The sequence below is a fragment of the Budorcas taxicolor genome, chromosome 7 (genome assembly GCF_023091745.1).
Source record: "Budorcas taxicolor isolate Tak-1 chromosome 7, Takin1.1, whole genome shotgun sequence".
NCBI lineage: Eukaryota > Metazoa > Chordata > Mammalia > Artiodactyla > Bovidae > Budorcas > Budorcas taxicolor.
In genome coordinates this window covers 73522582-73548073 of record NC_068916.1, presented here as the reverse complement: position 1 = coordinate 73548073, position 25492 = coordinate 73522582, and positions in this window count along the sequence as shown.

The following is a 25492-nucleotide window of genomic DNA, read 5'->3' as shown; positions in this document are numbered from 1 at the left end:
CCAGGCTCAGAACCCTCAGCAGCGCCAGCCCCATTCCTATCCCCCGGTCCTTGGGAAGCGAGTCCCCCTGCATTTAGCACTAGAACTGAGCAAAATCCTTAGCCAGATCTCTCCTGGCCCCTTCAGCTCTAGGGTCAGTTCATCCCATTGGTGGAGTTTTAGCTGCTATGCCTGGTTCATGGCTACAAAAGAGGCTTCACAAAACTGTGCCATTTTCATCTTTCATAAGGCAGGAGGCACTTTTTTGTACACAGTCCAAAAAGTAGACAGCTAAGATGAATACTGACAAATTTGTGTTCTATATGATTTTCCAATTTAAAATACACAATTATTTTGCCATAGTGAACTGTACTTTACCTTGTGACTTTTATGCGCATTTTAAAAGAGGGAACGTGAGGGCAGTACTTAGATCACGAACTGGAACAATGATATGTACTCAATAAACATTTGTTAATGGGTGTCCATAAAGTTCAATACATATCCAGGCCATCTTATAGTATCAGAGTTGTGACACAAATATAAATCTTATTTCTAGTGTTTTTTTTTTTAAAATCTCCTCATAAATACACTATTTTGCTATTTATAAGTAATATTTTTCTACTAATTATAGAAGAATTAAAGATGCCAATGTGTTCTAGGCATGTGAAAAAATGCTAAAGTTCTCAGATGTGAGCTTATATGGATAGTATGATTTTCTTACAATTTTTACTACTAGCCCCAGTTCAACAAGAATGAATGATTTATTTTATCACAAGGTTGGCACCGTTAGTTTTCTGGACTCAGAGGGTAGGAAGGAAAGAAATACTTTGGATTCCATGATAAATAGCACAGAATATCAATTATTGAACACTGTGTGCATAGCATTCACCTTTTAGATTTTAAGAGTAGCCGCACTCTAGGGAAAGGTAAGCATTATCCTGAAAGGCTCACATTGGCATTTCTGCCTTAAGCTACCTGAAAAACAAACATCAGTTGGTTTTCCCAGAACATTTTCTACATTTCTGATTTTTAAAATTTCCTCCAGTTCTTTCAAGTACCCTGATGTAAGGTGATCTCTAATAAAGGAATTAAAATAATAATAATAAAAGCAACTGTGATATTCTGAATCATTCTTCTATGAGGCAAGAACCAAGACTCTACTTTTAAATGATGCCACAGGGGGAAAAAAAATTGCCCATGTGGAAACAACAGGGCAAGTGATGAGGAAGCATGCCAGAGCTCTGATGAAAGTGCAGGAAACCCAAATCCCATCACCCCAGTGACATTCAGCAAGTAAAATCCACAGCAGGGAAACAGCTGGCTCTGTTTCTGAGCTCAAGGCTCACTGAAACTCGGGAAAGCTCCCACTCAGGGTCTTGCTAGCAACTCACTCATCTTTCTCTCCTGAAGCTCTCTCATGAGGCCCAGGGCTGGCATCTGTGAGTCACATCTGAGCACCCCTGACTTTCCAGGGAAAAAGAAACAACTAATACCAAATTTGACCCACAGCAGTGATGTGGATGAATTAATATCACTTCCTTTGCTCTAATTTTATTTTTTTTTTCTTTTGCTTAACTCTTGATACTGAGTTTTGTTTTCCTTGGCAATTAAAAAATTTTTAAGAATATGTGTATGTGCTGTATAGTAGGCACTGGGGTTTATGTGCATCACTCATTTAATCCATATGGCAGCCCCATGGGTTAGTATTATCTTCACTGCACAGATAAGGAAACAAGCCTAGTGACTTATTGTGACATAATCTAGGTCACACAGCTAGTAAACTCAGAAAGCAGAATGTGAATTCAGCTCCAGTTGCCTTGTGGGCTTCCCTTGTGGCTCAGCTGGTAAAGAATCCACTTGCAGTGTGGGAGACCTGGGTTCAACCCCTGGGTTGGAAAGATCCCCCAGAGAAGGGAACGGCTACCCACTCCAGTATTCTGGCCTAAGGAATTCCATGGACTGTATCATCCATGGGGTCCCAGAGTTGGACAGGACTGAGTGACTTTCACTTTCACTTTCCGTTGCCTCCTAAGGTTTGAACCCAGGTCTGACTAATTTCAAACATCAATTTCTACTGTCCCATTGTAATAATAATGGCTATTTATTGAATGATTATCTCTCTCTTTATCTAATCTATTTACATATGTAAGTACTGTAGGTTGAGAAATGAAGAATTGAAGGGAAAGATAAGAAAGGCTAATCACTAACACTGGGGCTTCCCTGGTAGCTCAGACTGTAAAGCCTCTGCCTATAATGCAGGAGACCTGGGTTCAATCCCTGGGTCGGGAAGATCCCCTGGAGAAGGAAATGCCAACCCACTTCAGTAACTAAAAATCACTAATCATTAACTAATATGCTGTTTTCCTGCCTGCCTGGGAGGTTGTTCTCATGTTCAGTTCAGTTCAGTTCAGTCGCTCAGTCGTGTCTGACTCTTTGCAACCCCATGGACTGCAGCATGCCAAGCCTACGTGTCAATCACCAACTCCCAGAGTTTACTCAAACTCATGTCTTATGAGTTGGTGATGCCATCCAACCATCTCATCCTCTGTCGTCCACTTCTCCTCCTGCCTTTAATCTTTCGCAGCATCAGTGTCTTTTCAAATGAGCCAGTTATTCACACCAGGTGGCGAAAGTATTGGAGTTGCGGCTTCAACATCAGTCCTTCCAATGAACACTCAGGACTGATCTCCTTTACGATGGATTGGTTCGATCTCCTTGCAGTCCAAGGGACTCGGAAGAGTCTTCTCCAACACCACAGTTCAAAAGCATCAATTCTTCAGGACTCTGCTTTATTTATAGTCCAAACCACACATGACTACTGGAAAAACGTAGCCTTGACTAGATGGACCTTAGTTGGCAAAGTAATGTCTCTGCATTTAAATATGCTATCTAGGTTGGTCATAACTTTCCTTCCAAGGAGTAAGCATCTTTTAATTTCATGGCTGCGGTCACCATCTGTAGTGATTTTAGAGCCCCCCCAAAATAAAGTATGCCACTCTTTCCACTGTTTCCCCATCTATTTGCCGTAAAGTCATGGGACCGGATGCCATGATCTTAGTTTCCTGAATGTTGAGCTTTAAGTCAACTTTTTCCACTCTCCTCTTTATCTTTCATCACAAGGCTCTTTAGTTCTTCACTTTCTGCCTAAAGGGTGGTGTCATCTGCATATCTGAGGTTATTGATATTTCTCCCAGCAATCTTGATTTCACCTTGTGCTTCATCCAGGCTAGCTTTTCTCATGATGTACTCTGCATATAAGTTAAATAAGCAGGATGACAATATACAGCCTTGACGTACTCCTTTTCCTATTTGGAACCAGTCTGTTGTTCCATGTCCAGTTCTAACTGTTGCTTCCTGACCTGCATACAGAATTCTCAAGAGGCAGGTCAGGTCATCTGGTATTCCCATCTCTTTCAGAATTTTCCAGTTTGTTGAGAACCAGACAGTCAAAGGCTTTGGCATAGTCAATAAAGCAGAAATATATGTTTTCTGGAACTCTCTTGCTTTTTTGATGATCCAGCAAATGTTGGCAACTTGATCTCTGGTTCCTCTGCCTTTTCTAAAACCAGCTTGAGCATCTGGAAGTTCACGGTTCACGTATTGTTGAAGCCAGGCTTGGAGAATTTTCATCATTACTTTACTAGCGTGTGAGATGAGTGCAATTGTGCTGTAGTTTGAGCATTCTTTGGCATTGCCTTCCTTTGGGATTGGAATGAAAACTGACCTTTTCCAGTCCTGTGGCCACTGATGAGTTTTCCATGTTTGCAGGCATATTGAATGCAGCAGTTTCACAGCATCATCTTTTAGAATTTGAAATAGCTCAACTAGAATTCCATCACTTCCACTAGCTTTGTTTGTAGTGATGCTTCCTAAGGCTCACTTAACTTCACATTCTAGGATGTCTGGCTCTAGGTGAATGATCACACAATCATGATCTCTTTTGTATAGTTCTTCTGTGTATTCTTGCCACCTCTTTTAATATCTTCTGTTTCTTTTAGGTCAGTACCATTTCTGTCCTTTATTGAGCCCATCTTCGCATGAAATGTTCCCTTGGTATCTCTAATTTTCTTGAAGAGATCTCTAGTCTTTCCGGTTCTATTGTTTTGCTCTATTTCTTTGCAGTGATCACTGAGGAAGGCTTTCTTTTCTCTCCTTGCTATACTTTGGAACTCTGCATTCAAATGGGTATATCTTTCCTTTTCTCTTTTGCCTTTTGCTTCTCTCCTTTTCACAAGTATTTGTAAGGCCTCCTCAGACAGCCATTTTGGTTTTTTGCATTTCTTTTTCTTGGAGATGGTCTTGATCCCTGTCTCCTGTACAATGTCATGAACCTCCGTCCATAGTTCATCAGGCACTCTGTCTATCAGATCTAGTCCCTTAAATCTATTTCCTACTTCCACTATATATTCGTAAGGGATTTGATTTGGGTCATACCTGAATAGTCTAGCGGTTTTCCCTACTTTCTTCAATTTATGTGTGAATTTGGCAATAAGGAGTTCATGAGCTGAGTCACAGTTAGCTCCTGGTCTTGTTTTTGCTGACTGTATAGAGTGTCTCCATCTTTGGTTGCAAAGAATATAATCAATCTGATTTTGGTGTTGACCGTCTGGTTGTGTCCATGTGTAGAGTCTTCTCTTGTGTTGTTGGAAGAGGGTGTTTGGTATGATCAGTGTGTTCTCTTGGCAAAACTCTATGAGACTTTGTCCTGCTACATTATGTACTCCAAGGCCAAATTTTCCTGTTACTCCAGGTGTTTCTTGATTTATTACTTTTCTATTCCATTCCCCTGTAATGAAAATCTTTTGGGGGTATTAGTTCTAAAAGGTCTTGTAGGTCTTCATAGAACCATTCAGCTTCTTCAGCGTTACTGGTTGGGCCATAGACTTGGATTATAGCGATAGTGAAGGGTTTGCCTTGGAAACGAGGCAGTGTTTTCCCTTGGCTGCATGGCACTGGAGTGGCGAGCTGCAGCTCTGCGATACTGGAGCGGTGAGGGGAGATACCCCACGTCCAGTGTCAGAGAAACCTCAGTAAGATGGTAAGCACTGAGAGAGGCATCAGAGGGCAGACAGACTGGAACCACAATCACAGAAAACTAACCAGTCTAATCACATGGACCACAACCTTGTCGAACCTAGTGAAACTATGAGCCATGCTTTGTAGGGCCACCCAAGACAGATGGGTCATGATGGAGAGTTCTGACATAACATGGTCCACTGGAGAAGGCAATGGCAAACCACTTCAGTATTCTTGCCTTGAGAACCCCATGAACAGTATGAAAAGGCAAAAAGATAGGACACTGAAAGATGAATTCTCCAGCTCGGTAGGTGCCCAACATGCTACTGGAAATCAGTGGAAAAATAACTCCAGAAAGAATGAAGAGATGGAGCCAAAGAAAAAACAACACCTGGTTGTGGATATCACTGGTGATGGAAGCAAGGTCTGATACTGTAAAGAGCAAGATTGCATAGGAACCTGGAATGTTAGGTCCATGAATCAAGGCAAATTGGAGGTGGTCAAACAGGAGATGGCAAGAGTGAATGTCAACATTTTAGGAATCAGCAAACTAAAATGGACTGGAATGGGTAAATTTAACTCAGATGACCATCATATCTACTACTGTGGGCAAGAATCTCTTAGAAGAAATGGAGTAGCCATCATAGTCAACAAAAGGTTCTGAAATTCAGTACTTGGATGCAGTCTCAAAAACTACAGAATGATCTCTGTTCATTTCCAAGGCAAACCATTCAATATCCTGGTTTTCATATTCATTGCTGAGTAATTCTTGTTTATCCTTAATGACTTGAAGCAGATTTCATTAGTCCTAGTTTCAGTAGATGCCCTTCTTCTCTGTACTTCGATTTATTATAGCAATTATCCTAATTAATTGTCATCTAATGCATATTAACTTATAAACTCCTTAAACGATCAGCTTCTGGGGAATTATGTTTGTCTTATCCCCTTTCCTCAGCAAGTGACAAAATACCCAACCTCTTGAGTAAAAAAACAAAGTAACTGGTCACAGAATGGTTATCATACCACAGCAATTCCAGTGGTTGAGTCCCTCAATTTGAGGATATATTTACATACACTAGTCATTTTCCCAGATCAGAAATAGCAATCTCTGAAGTGAAAGTGGCCTTTGTATCCACCCCTCTCTTACCAAACACAGTTACTTTAATTGAATTTTGATGGTTTAAGTAAGTTCTGACACTGTCCACCATTCTATAATGACTGAAACTCAGTATGCACATTTATGATACTTTCCTAACACCTGCAAGTATTTGAGTCTGCTACTCCTGATATAGATACTCTTCCATTAACCTAACTATAAATGTATGCATTATACCTCTAATGGTTAGCCTGTTTGGTTTAATGATAATTTAGATTCAGTCCAGAATCAATCAGTTATTCCATGTCCTTGCATTATTTCCCTAAACCATCAGTATTACAGATCATGAATTTCCTCCACACCATTCCATTCTCAGTATTGAAAAATCGTAACAAAGACAAAATAATAAGCAATCAAAAATTAACTGAAATTGTCTGCAACAGTGATAGTGATCTCCTCTCTTTAAACCGATCATTCAGTTCAGTTCAGTTCAGTTGCTCAGTCGTGTCCGACTGACTCTTTGCGACCCCATGAATCGCAGCATACCACACCTCCCTGTCCGTCACCACCTCCCAGAGTTCACTCAAACTCATGTCCATCGAGTTGGTGATGCCAGCCAGCCATCTCATCCTCTGTCGTCCCCTTCTCCTCCTGCCCCCAATCCCTCCTAGCATCAGGGTCTTTTCAAATGAGTCAGCTCTTCGCATGAGGTGGCCAAAGTACTGGAGTTTCAGCTTTAGCATCATTCCTTCCAAAGAACACCCAGGGCTGATCTCCTTCAGAATGGACTGGTTGGATCTCCTTGCAGTCCAAGGGATTTTCAAGAGTCTTCTCCAATACCACAGTTCAAAAGCATCAATTTTTCGGCGCTCAGCCTTCTTCACAGTCCAACTCACACATCCATACATGACCACTGGAAAAACCATAGCCTTGACTAGACAGACCCTTGTTGGCAAAGAAATGTCTCTGCTTTTCAATATGCTATCTAGGTTGGTCATAACTTTCCTTCCAAGAAATAAGCGTCTTTTAATTTCATGGCTGCAGTCACCATCTGCAGTGATTTTAGAGCCCCCAAAAATAAAGTCTGACACTGTTTCCACTGTTTCCCCATCCATTTCCCATGAAGTGATGGGACCAGATGCCATGATCTTAGTTTTCTGAATGTTGAGCTTTAAGCCAACTTTTTCACTCTCATCTTTCACTTCTATCAACCTGTCTTTATACTCTTAGAAATTAGCTGTCTTCTGAGTGAAAACATCCAAGTTAGATTATCAAATCACATTACTTCTAATGATCAATATTTTTTGGAAATGGACATGCTGCTTATATTAGTTTGACTGTGTTTCCTCCTGCTTGCTTTTGAATTAGTAATTAATGGTACCATTCATGTTTCAAAACAATTAAATCAATGTATTCTTTAGACCAATGTTCAGGATTATTTTTGTTGTTGTTGCTGTTCAAGATCTCCAATGTATGACTTATGTATAACACCTTGAAATTTGAGTCATTGGCTAAAATAGTCATAATTATTCATGTCATATAACCATGAAGGAATGATTGTTTCTTTTTTCTCTGTATCTGCTATAGAAAAAGTAGGCAGATAAAACATGCTGCCTCTTTGAAAAACTCACGTATAATGGAATAGAATAATAATGAGACTGATTTTCACTTAAAGCTATGTTGGAGATAGTAACAGATCCTTCAGAAGTCCACATGGGAAGAAATTCTCATCGGACTCCATTTCTTAGGAAAGAGAACCATTGGAAAGATGAAAAACTGCCCCATGTTTCTTAGTTTTCCTTAGTCATTATGACTTGTTGGTTTACATTTGGGCTGAAAGTAGTACATACTACAATATGTAAAAATTATATGATGTATTAAAGCTTAACGATTTGGATGGTAAAAATATTTACCTAGACATGATCAAAGAGGATAATGATGATACAAAGGTGTTTTATAATTAACTTCAGAAAATTATGGAATGCTTTCAGGACAGTGATAACTGACACCATCACATATTTATTGTGTATCTACTGAGTGTGAGTGACAGTGTTAACCACTCTGGGCCCCTCTTGGAATCAAATTGACCCTAACACCAAAAATGCCCTATCTGGCTTCAAGTAGTTTATCATAATTTATTTGTATGTATGTGTGTGTGTGTGTATATATATAATAAATTTTGTTTATTTTATTAAAATATGGTTTTGTTTGTTTTCTAGTTACAGAGGTAATATATGAGCCTGGCTGCACAAATTATTAGTCATGATGATAGTGTAGCCCATTTTTATAAGTATACACTGCTGCTGCTGCTGCTAAGTCGCTTCAGTTGTGTCTGACTCTGTGCGACCCCATAGACGGCAGCCTACCAGGCTCCACTGTCCCTGGGATTCTCCAGGCAAGAACACTGGAGTGGGTTGCCATTTCCTTCACCAATGCACAAAAGTGAAAAGTGAAAGTGAAGTCACTGAGTCCTGTCCAACTCTCAGCGACCCCATGGACTGCAGGCTACCAGGCTCCTCCGTCCATGGGATTTTCCAGGCAAGAGTACTGGAGTGGGGTGCCATTGCCTTCTCCAAGTATACACTATATTTATGTGATTCACCTATTGTTTGATATTACATTATTATGAATCTTTCCTTTTTGTTAGAATAAACAATGATGTGATGAACATTCACTGAAAGTAAAAGTGTTGAGTGAGAAGCCAAGCACATTATAAAAATTTTTATACTTATCAGCTAAAGTGAATACCAACATGCATGCATGTGTGATCAGTAGCATCCAACTCTTTAGCAGCCCCACAGACTGTAGCCCACCAGGCTTCTCTGTCCATGGGATTTCCCAGGCAAGAATACAGGACTGGCTTGCCATTTCCTCCTTCAGGGGATATTCCCTACCCAGAGACTGAAACCCATGTCTCCTGTGTCTCCTCCGTTGCAAGTGGTTTCTTTACCATTGAGCCACCTGGGAAGCCCATATTCCAACATAGACTCTATCGATTTCAGATTTAATCTATCTGAAATGCATTTTTGTATTTTTTTGACACAAGGATCTTCGTATTTTTTAATAGAAAATTAATAACCCCAAACCACTAGCAAGTTCATCGTTCCCTTGGCCATCTGAAATGTCACTTTTATACTAATTTAAATCTTATACTTACTTGAATCTAAATTTTCTATTTTGTTTCATTAATCAACCTGTCTATTCTTGTTCTAGGAACACATTGTTTTAGTTATACAGTTTCAAGACCAGTTAATATTGGATAAATTACTGCATATACTAAAATAACATTTTTAATTTCTTTCTTGGTCAGATTCTTATCCAGATGATACAGGAGGTCAGAAGGGATATAATAAGGACATTCTTAATTCACACCTTCCAAATATAGTAGTCTCACTTCTTATAAGAATGTCACCTACCGCATTCTCAATATATGCAGACTGTTTTCCATAATGCACAGCCTTGGCAAAAAGCTTCCTTTAGTCTATTTCTTGAAGATAATAAAAGTGAGAAGAATAGTAAAACCGATGCAAGTTTTCATCCAGCATCTTTTAATTTTGTTGGAAACGCAAAGGCCATGCAGCATAGTAGGCAAATGGATAGCAGTTGAGATTCGGCTTATCTACTTGCTAGTGTGTAACTTTGGTTAAACTTGTTAAACTTATGAGCCTCATTTCCCAGCAAGGTGGGGCTGTGAATAGTTTTTAACCTCATATCATTTTTCCAATTAATCACTCAAAAAAGATAGATAACTGTATTATGTGCATTTGAATTCTCAAGCTGTCACAAATAAGAAAAATATAGGTTAGAGGAAGCCAGCTTGCTGTCTAAACATTCTAGATAGGTTTGAAGGTGATTGCCTTATATTAGAAGAAAGTTAAGAGCCATCAACAGAAAAAAATAGTAAGAAAATAGGTTTTCAAACTTTATATATATTTTCTCCTTTTACAAAATCTATTGCATAAAACACTCCACAAGATTGCAGTTTTAAGGTTGTGTTTGTTTCTGATGTTGTATTCTAACAGGGAAAAAAAAAAAATATTTACAGTGGTTTGATGGAGGGAAAAAGGAACATAATGCTTATGTGTGGAGAGTGACTATACCTGAAGCTTAAAGGCCGTGGAACAGACGTTCCTGACACATTTAAGATGTGTCATATTTTTGACCTAACCCTTTACTTTCGGAATCCTTTATGCACCTTCTCCAATAATGCATGATTTATGTTTCAAAATGAAGAAAGAAAGAATGAACAAGAAAAGGAGTGTTTGTGTGTTTATCTGCCCTGGTGGGTCAGGCTGGCCAGGGTTCCAGGGCGGGTCTCTGTTCCTCGTCATAGGCACTGTACTGACAGGAGCTGAGACTTGGCCTCTGCCCTGCTTTGTCAAGGAGACTTCAAATCACAGTCCCCAGAGCCCTGGGAGAGTGGAGAAAGGAGCTGAGCAGTATGCTCCGCTTGTGGTGTGGAAAATAAACCCTTGGCCTGAAAGCACCAGCAGACACACATCCAGCCCCACCCCCAGCTCTGCAGAGCTGCTGTCAGCTCTGATTAGCTCTTCTGACTGAGATTCCTGGGCTCGAAAAATCACCCTGTCCCCTCAGCCCTGCTCACTTCTCCTGTAGTTGGCTCCCTTTACTATGCAGGGAGCTGTCACAGCTGGCTTGTCAGCCTGCTGCCCAATCAGCGACTCCTTTTCCAGACTCCTGACTGACCTTGTTCTGTCTTTGCCTTTCCCATCCCTCTGATCCTCCTGCAGTTGAATCTCCTACCCCTGCTGTCTGATCCCAACGCTTGTCTAATCAGCACGTTAGACAGTTTGATTAGCTGCTCCTCCCTCTCACCCTGCCAGCTCTTCCTGCTGCTAGCAGCTGTGCACAGGGCCTGCGAGGAGCTCACTATCAATTCCTTCTGACCCTCCATTAGTGCTGCTGGCTGGTCAACTTAATACATTTCTCAGCAGCTCTCTGATCGGCTGTTGTCTCCTGCACCATAGTCCTCTGATGATCCTCCTGAAGGCTTCCCTGTCTGTCTCCTCTGAGATTCTCTTGCTGTTAATTGAACCATGCTGGTGTCCTGTGGCAGGTACTTTTTCATCAGCCTTTGAAGTCTAGGGTTACCTGGGTGGCTGCCTGTGGCAGGTAACAACACTTCAGTACAGACAGAGTTCATGTGCCCACGTCACAGCTCCCCCAAATCCCAACAGCTCGTGTTGCTGTCTGACTCTGTGTCTAGTGAGCTACATCAGCAGTTCTATCATTCTTGATGGGACACCCTGACTATTAGGATTTTGTGACTAATTTTTGAGGTGTTTCCTTGGCATCATCTTTCTCTTCATTTTCCCTCTGAGTAATACTTCTTTATTAGAATCACGGTTCTGGGCTGAGAATCCATGAGAATTATTTGAATAAGAGGGGTACATCATCTGCTTTTGGAGAAGGAAATGACAACCCATTCCAGTGCTGTTGCCTAGAGAATCCCATGAACAGAGCCTGGCAGGCTACAGTCCATGGGGTTGCAAGAGTAGGACGTGACTTAGCAACTAAACCACCAGCAGCATGATCTGCTTTGCATGCTAAAACCATTAACTGTGGGAGCAGGGAAACTATTTAGAAATATATTAATTGTTTCTAAAAATGAAGATGGCTTGGTCTAGAGGAGAACTATGGCAGTGATGAGAAATGGTCAGATTTGGAATCTCTTTTGAAAGTAGAGACCACAGACCTCACTGGTAGATTACATGTGGTTGTGAAAGAGGAATTTAGAAAATATGTACTGAGTGAATTGGATGAAATTGGCTGTAGAGACCTTTTTAAGTTTTAGCACAAGTACTTGGTACAGAGCACAGTGTCTGGCACATACTAAGTTTCCAATAAGTAGTAGGGATTACTTTTATTTTTATTAATATCATTACTCTACAAGCATGTTTTAAACCCTAAATAGGTGACTATATCTGATAGTATTCTTGGTTATATAGTAAGTATCAATATAAATTTCAAAAAGACAACATCTCTCATAGATGATGAGTAACTTTCCGTTGCTTTTGTCTATGTTTCCTTCTTAATTTTTACATTTTAGCAGACTTAACCTCACTTCTTAGTGTACCACTTTTGATCTTCAGTTTACCCTAGGCTTGTTTCTGAATTCTCCATCTTCCTTAATTTCTGTGCTATTCACTCACCTTTTTTTTCCCCCCACCCCCGTGGAAGTTTGAGTCTATATGGAGTCCTTTTCTACTACATGTTACTTTCAATCAATTCACTGTATCAGTTATGTTACATCAATTTTGTAAAATAGCATATATCTGTTGAAAAGAATAAAGTGAATTAACATGGACTAACATCAGTGATTTTCCAAGTTAATAAAAGAAAATATAGAAAAATACAAAGTAATGACAATTGAAAAAAATACACAATCTAGTTGAGAAAATTATGTTTTACTACTTAATGGACATGCTGATGACTGAAACCTGGGAGACAGTCTCTTAGTTAGCTCTGAGGGATTATTCCAAAGAGATAAAGAAAGAACCAGGATGGATATACAGGAGATTTTGCATGCACACACACACACACACACACACACACACACACACACACAAATCTGGTACTGTTAATTAAAGAAAAACAGACATCTTGAGTTAATGAATTTAGCCCTTTTCTGTATATGGTGAGATGAAAGAGCCTGGGCTCACTGAGATCTTTCTTTAAGTATCTGGGGCTGATATCTTGTTTCCTCCATCCGGAATCCCCTGAGGGTGTGCCATCCGTGGGGGTGGAGGAGGGGTGACTGCAGTGGCTGATGACTTGCTGGCCACAACATCCTTTGTTTACTGATATGGCAGGTGGCATTCTGTATCTATAGTGGCATGAATTTGAATAATACAAAATTATAAAATAAAAGAATATTTTTTTATTTTATGGGAGATGTAATTCTCATATGTAAAACAATAGTCTAGGTTATACTTTGCAAATCAGCAAACTCACCGTCTCAGTAAATTAAAACAATGGTAGTTACCCCTCGTGCCTCACATCCACCAGAGAGTGGAAGGAAGCTCTGCTGTCCTCACTGTAGGACCCAGAACACTGGGGCCTGGGGTTTAAGGGAATGTTCACTTTTAAACTGTGTACTTTTGTTCAATTTGACATTTAACGTGGGATACACAGAGTACTCAATAAAGTGAAAGTGAAATCGCTCAGTTGTGTCTGACTCTGCGACCCCATGGGCTGCAGTCCACCAGGCTCCTCTGTCCATGGGATTTTCCAGGCAACAATACTGGAGTGGGTTGCCATTTCCTTCTCCAGGAGATCTTCCTGACCCAGGGATTGAACCGAGTCTCCCACATTATAGGCAGACAGTTTACTGTCTGAGCCACCCCACCAGGGAAGATTTTAAATGGGATACAGAGAGTACTCAATAACTAGTTTATAAATTAAAAAAAAAAAAAACAGTTCTTTTCCAAGCCTTGAGTAAGATAAAATATAAAAATTGCATGAAAAAGATTTTAAATTATGAATAATTTTTCTTCTTTTATGTTTATAAAGACTATGATGTCTGCAAATTACTAATGGGCAAAGTCTTTACAGAAATTACTTGATGTCCTGAAGCATCTTGAAAATATAGGAACCTTGAGAAGGACAGAGTTTGTGTTCTGGAGAACTTAAAAGCCTCATTTAAAATAATCTAAAAGTACCACGGTATAAATAAGGTGCCACTGGGATTTTCTGCCTTTATCCATTTTCTCCTGAGTCATTTGAGGTAGACTGGGAAAGATCAACTTTTATTTTGTTTTCTACCTTTCACTCCCTCTCCTCTTTTTTCTTCCTTTTTTTTTTTTTTCCCTGTTGCCTGACTACATCTGTGTGTTAACTTTCTTATCTCTTTAAAAGAGAAAAGGTAACAGTTATCTTGTCTGTGAACTGTATTTTCATATTTAGGAGATGGTCCTTGCTGGTTATTTATATACTGCTTATATTTTTTAACATTATAATATTTACTGCTTAACAAAAAAAAGATAATTCAATTTCAGGTTCAGGAGTAGAAATCATGTTCACATTTAACATATTACATTTCTTCAGATAACCTAGGAATAGGCTTATCATTGATTTTTCAGCAAGTTACATGACTATATGTATCTTAGGCCAGTTAATTTTAAGAATAATGTATTGAATTGTAAGTACTGTATAACTGTAAATACTGTATAATGTTGAGCTAGGTTCTGAGGACATAAAGAATAAGATGGGGCTTGTACATTTGGATGATAACATTTGAGTAGAGAAATATAGAAAATAAACTTAATGTAAAAATAAAATGATAAATTTTCAAATAAAGTAGGGTGTAATGGAATCATGGAATGGAGGTCACCTTGAAAGTTCAGGTAAGCCTTTTACCTACCTGAACCTGGAACTGGGTATTAAGGGATAAAAGAGATTTAGACAGAAAGCATCACCCAGAATTTATTGAATCCTGATCTTAAATCTTGACATCTGTTTATCTTCCCATTTCTGCCCACAAACAAACAAAAAATCGAATATCTTTCTGACATTTTTGCCACAATAAATACCATTACTCTTTTCAAATCTTTACTATTGACTCTTTCTTCAGAATTAGATGTTAGAAACTTCTCAATGTGGAAGCTACTCCCAGAAGTCCAGTTTACATTTGTCTTTCAAATACAACTGGTGTTTGAAAAATCTTTTTCAAACTCAAAATAATGTCAGAGGGACCAGGAGGAAGCATCTATTTTACATGTGATTCTTCAACATCACAAATTTATTGTTAACTTCAGCACACTAACCATTAGAGAAAGTAGGTCAGAAATTCACTTTCTACAAGAGGATGTAGCAATAAACCTGCTGAATCTGTTAAAACACAGTGTGGGAAGCTCTCCATCTTTCCTTTAGTCAAGGCTTCTGTGTCATAACAATTATTTGAGGTTGAAAGTGCATCACAGAACTGTGTCAGAAGTGACTCAGAAGGATTGAATCGGGCCAAGAAATTGGGGAAGTGATATTTTCCACACATTAGCATCCCTTTATTGATCAGTCAAGTAGTTCAACAAACAAATATTGATCCTCTAAAGTGTCGATATACCAGAGTCTGGTCTCAATGCCTTGAACCAGAGTGACAAGTTCTGATTCTTGTGAGACCTATGTTTTAGCCATTGATGACAACAAGCAAGTTAAATTGACAAAACACAAATTAAACAAATAGATATGCAAGTATATAAACAAATGGTATAACTTTGGAAGATTATTATAAAATGATCTTTTTATAAAATGGAGAAAAGGTTTTCTTACTACTTTGTCTAAGTATAGTGAGTATTTGCTTTGCAAAAAAAGTATCTCTATGGTATTCACCCCCTTTTTCTTTAGAGAAGGGATTTTGCATTTCATGTGGCCTTGCTGCAAGGTTGTACTGCATGTTCTAGAAGTAAATTAAAAGGATCAGATTCTTTCTTACTTCAACATGAAAAAGCCAGGGCATAGAAAGGTGACTTAGCCTGGCTAATTGCATATTCCTACCCAGAATTTTTGGATAACTGTGATATTGAATGGTTTGCCTTGGAGACGAACAGAGATCATTCTGTCGTTTTTGAGATTGCATCCAAGTACTGCATTTCAGACTCTTTTGTTGACCATGATGGCTACTCCATTTCTTCTGAGGGATTCCTGCCCGCAGTAGTAGATATAAGGGTCATCTGAATTAAATTCACCCATTCCAGTCCATTTTAGTTCACTGATTCCTAGAATGTCGACCTTCACCCTTGCCATCTCTTGTTTGACCACTTCCAATTTGCCTTGATTCATGGACCTGACATTCCAGGTTATCCAAGTCTATGCCCCAACCAGTAACGCTGAAGAAGCTGAGGTTGAATGGTTTTATGAAGACCTACAAGACCTTTTAGAACTAACACCCAAGAAGATGTCCTTTTCATTATAGGGGACTGGAATGCAAAAGTAGGAAGTCAAGAGACACCTGGAGTAACAGGCAAATTTGGCCTTGGAATGTGGAATGAAGCAGGGCAAAGACTAATAGAGTTTTGCCAAGAAAATGCACTGGTCATAGCAAACACCCTCTTCCAAAAACACAAGAGAAGACTCTACACATGGACATCACCAGATGGTCAACACCAAAATCAGATTGATTACATACTATGCAGCCAAAGGTGGAGAAACTCTAAACAGTCAACAAAAACGAGACCAGGAGCTGACTGTGGCTCAGATCATGAGCTCCTTATTACCAAATTCAGACTTAAATTGAATAAAGTAGGGAAAACCGCTAGACCATTTAGGTATGACCTAAATCAAATCCCTTATGATTATAGAGTGGAAGTGAGAAATAGATTTAAGGGCCTAGATCTGATAGATAGAATGCCTGATGAACTATGCAATGAGGTTTGTGACATTGTACTGGAGACAGGGATCAAGACCATCCCCATGGAAAAGAAATGCAAAAAAGCAAAATGGCTGTCTGAGGAGGCCTTACAAATAGCTGTGAAAAGAAGAGAGGCGAAAAGGAAAGGGGAAAAGGAAAGATATAAGCATCTGAATGCAGAGTTCCAAGGAATAGCAAGAAGAGATAAGAAAGCCTTCTTCAGTGATCAAGCAAAGAAATAGAGGAAAACAACAGAATGGGAAAGACTAGAGATCTCTTCAAGAAAATTAGAGATACCAAGGGAACATTTCATGCAAAGATGGGCTTGATAAAGGACAGAAATGATATGGACCGAACAGAAGCAGAAGATATTAAGAGGTGGCAAGAATACATAGAAGAACTGTACAAAAAAGATCTTCATGACCCAGATAATCATGATGATGTGATCACAAATCTAGAGCCAGACATCTTAGAAAGTGAAGTCAAGTGGGCCTTAGAAAGCATCACTATGACAAACCTAGTGGAGGTGATGGAATTCCAGTTGAGCTGTTTCAAATCCTAAAAGATGATGCTGTGAAAGTGCTGCACTCAATATGCCAGCAAATTTGGAAAACTCAGCAGTGGCCACAGGACTGGAAAAGGTAAGTTTTCATTCCAATCCCAAAGAAAGGCTATCCCAAAGAATGCTCAAACTACCGCACAATTGCACTCATCTCACATGCTAGTAAAGTAATGCTCAAAATTCTCCAAGCCAGGCTTCAGCAGTACATGAACTGGGAACTCCCTGATGTTCAAGCTGGTTTTAGAAAAGGCAGAGGAACCAGAGATCAAATTGCCAACATCCGCAGGATCATGGAAAAAGCAAGAGAGTTCCAGAAAACCATCTATTTCTGCTCTATTGACTACGCCAAAGCCTTTGACTGTGTGGATCACAATAAACTGTGGAAAATTCTGAAAGAGATGGGAATACCAGACCACCTGACCTGCCTCTTGAGAAACCTGTATGCATGTCAGGAAGCAACAGTTAGAACTGGACATGGAACAACAGACTGGTTCCAAATAGGAAAAGGAGTACGTCAAGGCTGTATATTGTCACCCTGCTTATTTAACTTCTATGCAGAGTACATCATGAGAAACACTGGACTGGAAGAAACACAAGCTGGAATCAAGATTGCCGGGAGAAATATCAATAACCTCAGATATGCAGATGACACCACCCTTCTGGCAGAAAGTGAAGAGGAACTAAAAAGCCTCTTGATGAAAGTGAAAGAGGAGAATGAAAAAGTTGGCTTAAAGCTCAACATTCAGAAAATGAAGATCATGGCATCCATTCCCATCGCTTCATGGGAAATAGATGGGGAAACAGTGGAAACCGTGTCAGACTTTATTTTTTGGGCTCCAAAATCACTGCAGATGGTGACTTCAGCCATGAAATTAAAAGATACTTACTCCTTGGAAGAAAAGTTATGACCAACCTAGATAGCATATTCAAAAGCAGAGACATTACTTTGCCGACTAAAGTCCGTCTAATCAAGGCTATGGTTTTTCTTGTGGTCATATATGGATGTGAGAGTTGGACTGTGAAGAAGGCTGAGCGCTGAAGAATTGATGCTTTTGAACTGTGGTGTTGGAGAAGTCTCTTGAGAGTCCCTTGGACTGCAATGAGATCCAGCCAGTCCATTCTGAAGGAGATCAGCCCTGGGATTTCTTTGGAAGGAATGATGCTAAAGCTGAAACTCCAGTACTTTGGCCGCCTCATGCGAAGAGTTGACTCATTGGAAAAGACTCTGATGCTGGGAGGGATTGGGGCCAGGAGGAGAAGGGGACGACCGAGGATGAGATGGCTGGATGGCATCATGGACTCGATGGACGTGAGTCTGAGTGAACTCCGGGAGATGGTGATGGACAGGGAGGCCTGGCGTGCTGTGATTAATGGGGTCACAAAGAGTCGGACACGACTGAGCGACTGAACTGAACTGATCCCAGAATTTTAATCTTGAACAAATGATGCAAGGATACTGTAGGATACTTTTACAAATCATTGTTTGCGTCTACTACAGGAGGGGCACCCAAACTTTTTCTCTTAAAATGAAAAAATATCTTGTTTTCTGTTCAATATCTGTCTGTCCTAACATGTACCTTTGTTTACTGTATGAATCTGTAAACTCTCAGTTCCCTATGAACTTACAGTATTACTCGAATAAGATATCCATCCACTTGCAGCTACCACCCTTGGTTTCTATTGTCTGACTATAAATGTATCTTAACTAATAAAGTAGGTCATGTATTTATACCACTTAAAATGTATCTCTCACACAAATAGATTCTTGATGCTCCGAATGTTAGAATTACCTCCAGTTAGCTCTGGTATATTTTACATACCAATTTCTCCCTCAAAAACCTAAATATTTTATCTCCTTTAAAAGCCTATCATTTTTACTGAGAAAAATAATTTAAGTAGTAGGGAGTTTGTCACATGGGATCTTGAAGATATATTTTCATTTCCCTAAAATGTTGTGGCAATTATACCTTGCTCTTTTTTCTATAATCTATAATTAAAGAAATAGACATTTTGGAGTTTTCTCTGAGAAGTAACTTCATTGTTCCAACTTGGCTGTTTCTACATCTTCATCAGTTTTTTAAGCTACTTGTAAACTATCTTTATATATACATATATACAGATAGATAGATAGATGAATAAAAATATATTTGGACAATTCCTTAGTTTTATGCTATACTTAAGTCTTGGGGGCATAGTACGTGAATGTGAATGTCTCTCAGTTGTGTCTGACTCTTTGCAACCCCTTGGACTATACAGTCCATGGAATTCTCTAGGCCAGAATACTGGAGTGGGTAGCCTTTCCCTTCTCCAGGACATCTTCCCAACCTGGGGATCAAACCCAGGTCTCCCACATTGCAGGAGGATTCTTTACCATCTGAGTTACAAGGGAAGCCCTATATTGCACTAGGTGTTATATAATATCAATATTTATAATATATAGTATTTCATTGTTTTATGTGCTTTTAAATTAGTATTATTATACAAGCCTATACAGATTGTCACTGTTAAGTAGTTTGTGTTCTGTGGACAATAGAGCCTTTAAGTTTTCCTTTATCAAATATAGTTAGTAAGCAATAATTGAATGCCACTCTTGTATTCCTTATCTCTAATATAAGTACTGGAAAAATAATCTAAAAATAAAATAGAACACTTAGGAATACTCTTGAGAAATTTAAATGTTTTTAGTGCATTTCGAAAAGAAAAAAATATCTTGGATATGAATCTGTGAAATCACATAATATGTATATTTGTACTTCCCTGGTGGCTCAGATGGTAAAGCGTCTGTCTACAATGCAGGAGACCTGGGTTCAATCCCTGGGTTGGGAAGATCCCCTGGAGAAGGAAATGACAACCCACTCCAGTACTATTGCCTGGAAAATCCCATGGACAGAGGAGCCTGGTAGGCTACAGTCCATGGGGTCGCAAAGAATCGGACACGACTGAGCGACTTCACTTTCACTTTCACATATATAATCATTGATTTTAAACAGTATAAATTTAAAAATTTATGTTTATTCTGGGCCAGCATTCTTTACAACAGAAAATGTATTTTGATCTTTTATAAAACAATTATAATACTATGATCCATACTTTAGTTTGAAGTATTGCAAAGGTCTTGTGTTATTTGGAATAAGCAGAGGAATTCCTAGAAAAAGAAAGGTAGTTTATGAAATTAAATAGAAAATCAATAGAGTAATTGTTCTTCTCGCTAGAATGCTTTACTTTTATTTTTTGATTCCTCCTCAATTCCTTCATACATAAAGGAAAAAAAGTCAGAAATTGAAGATAGATGGTACGTCTGCAGTGAAATGTGGTCTTTGTGATTATTAGTAAATAAGAAAGGAAAGTTACCTTTTAAAATTTTGTCCACTATGTTGGAGCAAGTATTATTGAGAGTATAGTAACACAAAAGTTTGTGTGGTGGTATATGACTGATATAATCTGTTGAATTTATTTTGATTTTAGCCCAAAGTATTGAGTACTTGTTGATATTTGTCTTGTTTGCAATTTAGAAAAAATAATAACAAACGAAGAATGCCTATAAATATCTAATTAAACAGTGATGGCAGTTGCCAAACCCCATGAATGTCAAATATGATCCCATTCTGCTCCATCAAAGGCCTGCTATTGAAAAAACAAAGTGTTTATTCTGAGAATAGGCAATTTGAGTCATTCAGGTGACTGATGTAAAATACTATTCCATTGACTTTGACAAATCAGAAAGTGGGTATTACAATTTTATTATTGGTTTTCCTATCACAGGCCATTTATGATTTTCGTTATATATGTTTTACTTTAATCAGTATTAGCCCAGTGGCTTGTTGTTTTAGGCTCTAAACAAATATTTATTCAGTGAATCACTGAACATATATTGAAATTAGTTCCTAGTTCCTGAGAACGTAATAAGAGGAAGCATAGCTAAAAGGAAAAAGTAGCCCTTAAGGTGGAGAAGGCAATGGCAACCCACTCCAGTACTCTTGCCTGGAAAATCCCATGGATGGAGGAGCCTGGTGGTCTGCAGTCCATGGGGTCGCTACAAGTCGGACACAGCTGAGCGACTTCACTCTCAGTTTTCACTTTCATGCATTGGAGAAGGAAAAGGCAACCCACTCCAGTGTTCTTGCCTGGAGAATCCCAGAAATGGGGGAGCCTGGTGGGCCACCATCTATGGGGTCTCCCAGAGTTGAACACGACTGAAGCAACTTAGCAGCAGCAGCAGCAGCCCTTGAGCCCTCGAGTGGGATGAGTAGATTCTTGAATACTTGAATTGGTTACCTGATCAAAATAGAAGTTTCAGTTTTACTGTGTCTTTGGTCTTAGGACAGACCTAGTCCTTGAATGTTTTAGATTATAGAGATGTGGGTTTTAACCCTGGCTCTATTCTGCCCTTTCCATGTGGTATAAGGCCATACCTTAAACTCTGATTCTCAGTAGTATTCTACCTTAGAATTGGTAGAGGGAGAGAAACATTAAAAAATGGTATTTATATTTGAGGCATGACTCAAAAATAATAGTAAAACTGGCCTGCTCATATTGAGAGACTTAAAATGAAGTTACTTCCACAGTAGTGCCATGCATATACTCAGCATATAATCCCAAAATGCCCCTTTAACAGCAGTCATGTAGCACAGACAAGACACTGCTTCCAAGGGAAAATATTGGAGGGATTTAGTCATGACTCTTTCTTCAGGAGTAAAGACGTTTATTTAAAAGAGCTATGTAATCAAAGAAATATAGTCTGACAGTGTTTTTTTCATAAAATAGTGACCAGTGGGCAACATTATCCTTCATATGCTATTTTGAAGGTAAAAACCAAAGATGGTCAAAACTTTAGAATATGAGGTCACATATAGATCTCTTCAAGAAAATTAGAGATACCAAGGGAACATTTCATGCAAAGATGGGCTCGATAAAGGACAGAAATGGTATGGGCCTAACAGAAGCAGAAGATGTTAAGAGATGGCAAGAATACACAGAAGAACTGTACAAAAAGGATCTTCACGACCCAGATAATCACGATGGTGTGATCACTCATCTAGCGCCAGACATCCTGGAATGTGAAGTCAAGTGGGCCTTTGAAAGCATCACTACAAACAAAGCTCGTGGAGGTGATGGAATTCCAGCTGAGCTATTTCAAATCCTGAAAGATGATGCTGTGAAAGTGCTGCACTCAATATGCCAGCAAATTTGGAAAACTCAGCAGTGGCCACAGGACTGGAAAAGGTAAGTTTTCATTCCAATCCCAAAGAAAGGCAATGCCAAAGAATGCTCAAACTACCACACAATTGCACTCATCTCACACACTAGTAAAGTAATGCTCAAAATTCTCTAAGCCAGGCTTCAGCAATGTGAACTGTGAACTTCCTGATGTTAAAGCTGGTTTTAGAAAAGGCAGAGGAACCAGAGATCAAATTGCCAACATCTGCAGGATCATGGAAAAAGCAAGAGAGTTCCAGAAAACCATCTTTTTGTGCTTTATTGACTATGTCAAAGCCTTTGACTGTGTGGATCACAATAAACTGTGGAAAATTCTGAAAGAGATGGGAATACCAGACCACCTGACCTGCCTCTTGAGAAACCTGTATGCAGGCCAGGAAGCAGCAGTTAGAACTGGACATGGAGCTATGTAATCAAGGAAGACTGGTTCCAAATAGGAAAAGGAGTATGTCAAGGCTGTATATTGTCACCCTACTTATTTAACTTCTATGCAGAGTACATCATGAGAAACGCTGGACTGGAAGAAACACAAGCTGGAATCAAGATTGCTGGGAGAAATATTAATAACCTCAGATATGCAGATGACACCACCCTTATGGCAGAAAGTGAAGAGGAGCTAAAAAGCCTCTTGATAAAAGTGAAAGAGGAGAGTGAAAAAGTTGGCTTAAAGCTCAACATTCAGAAAATGAAGATCATGGCATCCATTCCCATCACTCCATGGGAAATAGATGGGGAAACAGTGGAAACCGTGTCAGACTTTATTTTGGCGGGGGGGGGGGGGGGGCTCCAAAATCACTGCAGATGGTGACTTCAGCCATGAAATTAAAAGACGCTTACTCCTTGGAAGAAAAGTTATGACCAACCTAGGTAGAATATTCTAAAGCAGAGACATTACTTTGCTGACTAAGGTCCGTCTAGTCAAGGCTATGGTTTTTCCTGTGGTCATGTATGGATGTGAGAGTTGGACTGTGAAGAAGGCTGAGTGCCAAAAAATTGATGCTTTTGAACTGTGGTGTTGGAGAAGGCTCTTGAGAGTCCCTTGGACTGCAAGGAAATCCAACCAGTCCATTCTGAAGGAGATCAACCCTGGGATTTCTTTGGAAGGGATGATGCTAAAGCTGAAACTCCAGTACTTTGGCCACCTCATACGAAGTGTTGACTCATTGGAAAAGACTTTGATGCTGGGAGGGATTGGGGTCAGGAGGAGAAGGGGACGACAGGATGAGATGGCTGGATGGCATCACTGACTTGATGGACGCGACTCTGAGTGAACTCTGGGAGTTGGTGATGGACAAGGAGGCCTGGCATGCTGCGATTCATGGGGTCACAAAGAGTCGGACACGACTAAGCAACTGAACTGAACTGAACTGAACTGATGCTGTATATAAGAAAATATCTGTATGTAAGTTGCATTCTCTTATTTGCTTCCTCATTCTCCCTAGCTCATTTTCAGTAGGCACGCCTACCAACAGGGCTGTCTTGGCTGTTCATGGCTGTCCACGGGTTTTACTGTCGTGGCGGTTGCTCAGTTTTTGACTGTCACTTGTACTTTCTGCTATCCATGCATTTGTTGATGCTTTACTATGTGCAGGAGCTCCCTGGAGCAGGGAATGGCTGTCCACTCCAGTATTCTTACTTGGAAAAGTCTATGGGCAGAACCGCCTACAGTCCATGGAGTTGCAAAGAGTTGGACATGACTGAGTGACTAACACTTTCAACTCTCTACTCTGTGCAAGGACCATGATTGGTGCTGGATTTACAGTGGTTGACAAACAGATACCAGGCTCCTATTCCTCATCGAGCTCATGGAATGATGTGACAAAAACTGTACAGCTGACACTTTCATTAGTTCTTTTTTTTTTTTTTTTTTGCCTTCCCAGCCCCTCTATAATGTCATCACAGTGATTTACTTCAGTATGCTACTAAGGATACTAAGACACTAAAAAGTTTTGAAAACTTACCCAAGGTCACACTTGTTTCTGTTTATTAAAGATGTGTTTATTGCCCCAAATTCTTTAAATAGGATGTTAATATTAGTTTAGATATTATATTCACTTGATAATGTAATTTTGCATTTAGAAACCTCTGGATTCAAAATCCAAAAGTCTTACTCCAACTGACTTATTTAAAGAGATTCTTGTCACCTAGATTGGTTATGAAAGGGACTGTACCTACCTCTGAATGATGGCTCAGAACCTAATTTTTCTTTCTCTTGAGCTCACAGGTCTGCTGACCCATTCTGAGAGGCTCTTTACCTGTGAACACATAATAGCACACAGAGGTACCAGGGAAAAATCTTTCCAACTTCAGTTCCAGAGCAAAGATGCAATATCTTTTCTGGTATTCTTAGCAAAGATCTCAGTATTTACCTGCCCTTATTTAAACTGTCCCAATTTAAATAGGCGTGTTCTCATCCTGATTCATATGAACTGAAAGTATGTGGAGTAGCATCCCCAAACAAAAGCTGAGGATATTTCTAGAAGCAGAATACCTTCCATGTAGGCAAACATGAATAAAACACTACACGCCTGATGAACCTGAGGTCTGTCTGTTCTCCAGCTGGCTCACTCCCCTTCCAGGCAAGTCCTGTCCAGAGCACCTGACCAGCTCCCGAGTCTCAGGAGTTGTCAGATTGGGCAGTAGTAGTGAAGACTCACCAAGCTTGAGGACACTGGTGGTGATGATCAAGTGCACCATCACTCTAAGTAAGTTGCAGGGATTAAAGCTAGTGCTGAAGCTTCCTCTGTATTTCCTCAGACGTTACCACCACATATGCACAATTGCTCTGATGTCCTGCTCACTGAGAGTTCTCTCTGGCAGCCAGAGCCTGTTCTTCCCAAGCTGCTGCAAGCTTGGATAGCCAGAGAATTAATGCTTAGCTAGTGATCTCTTGGTAAAATGATCCTGAGACATGTGTGTCAGGCAGAGCCCCAGCTTTGTCCTGTTGGAGATTGAAATCCAGGTAGATGACATGAGAAAGTGTACCTCGTGGGCTGTCTTTACTTCTCTGTCTCATTTATTTCACTGTCCCTCTGTCAGTGTCTCCCAGCATCACCTCTTCTCTGATAAACTGCCTTTTTTTTTACCATTGTCTTGGAATCTTCAAATCATCACATAGACAGTGATCATATAGGATCCAGGCTTTTCAATATTTTTGCAAAATACTTTGCTTTCATTGTCATAATCTTCTTATAAAAGTATAAAAAGTAATGGAGAGGAGTGCATAATCTCTTTACCAGAAATCCACTCAACATGT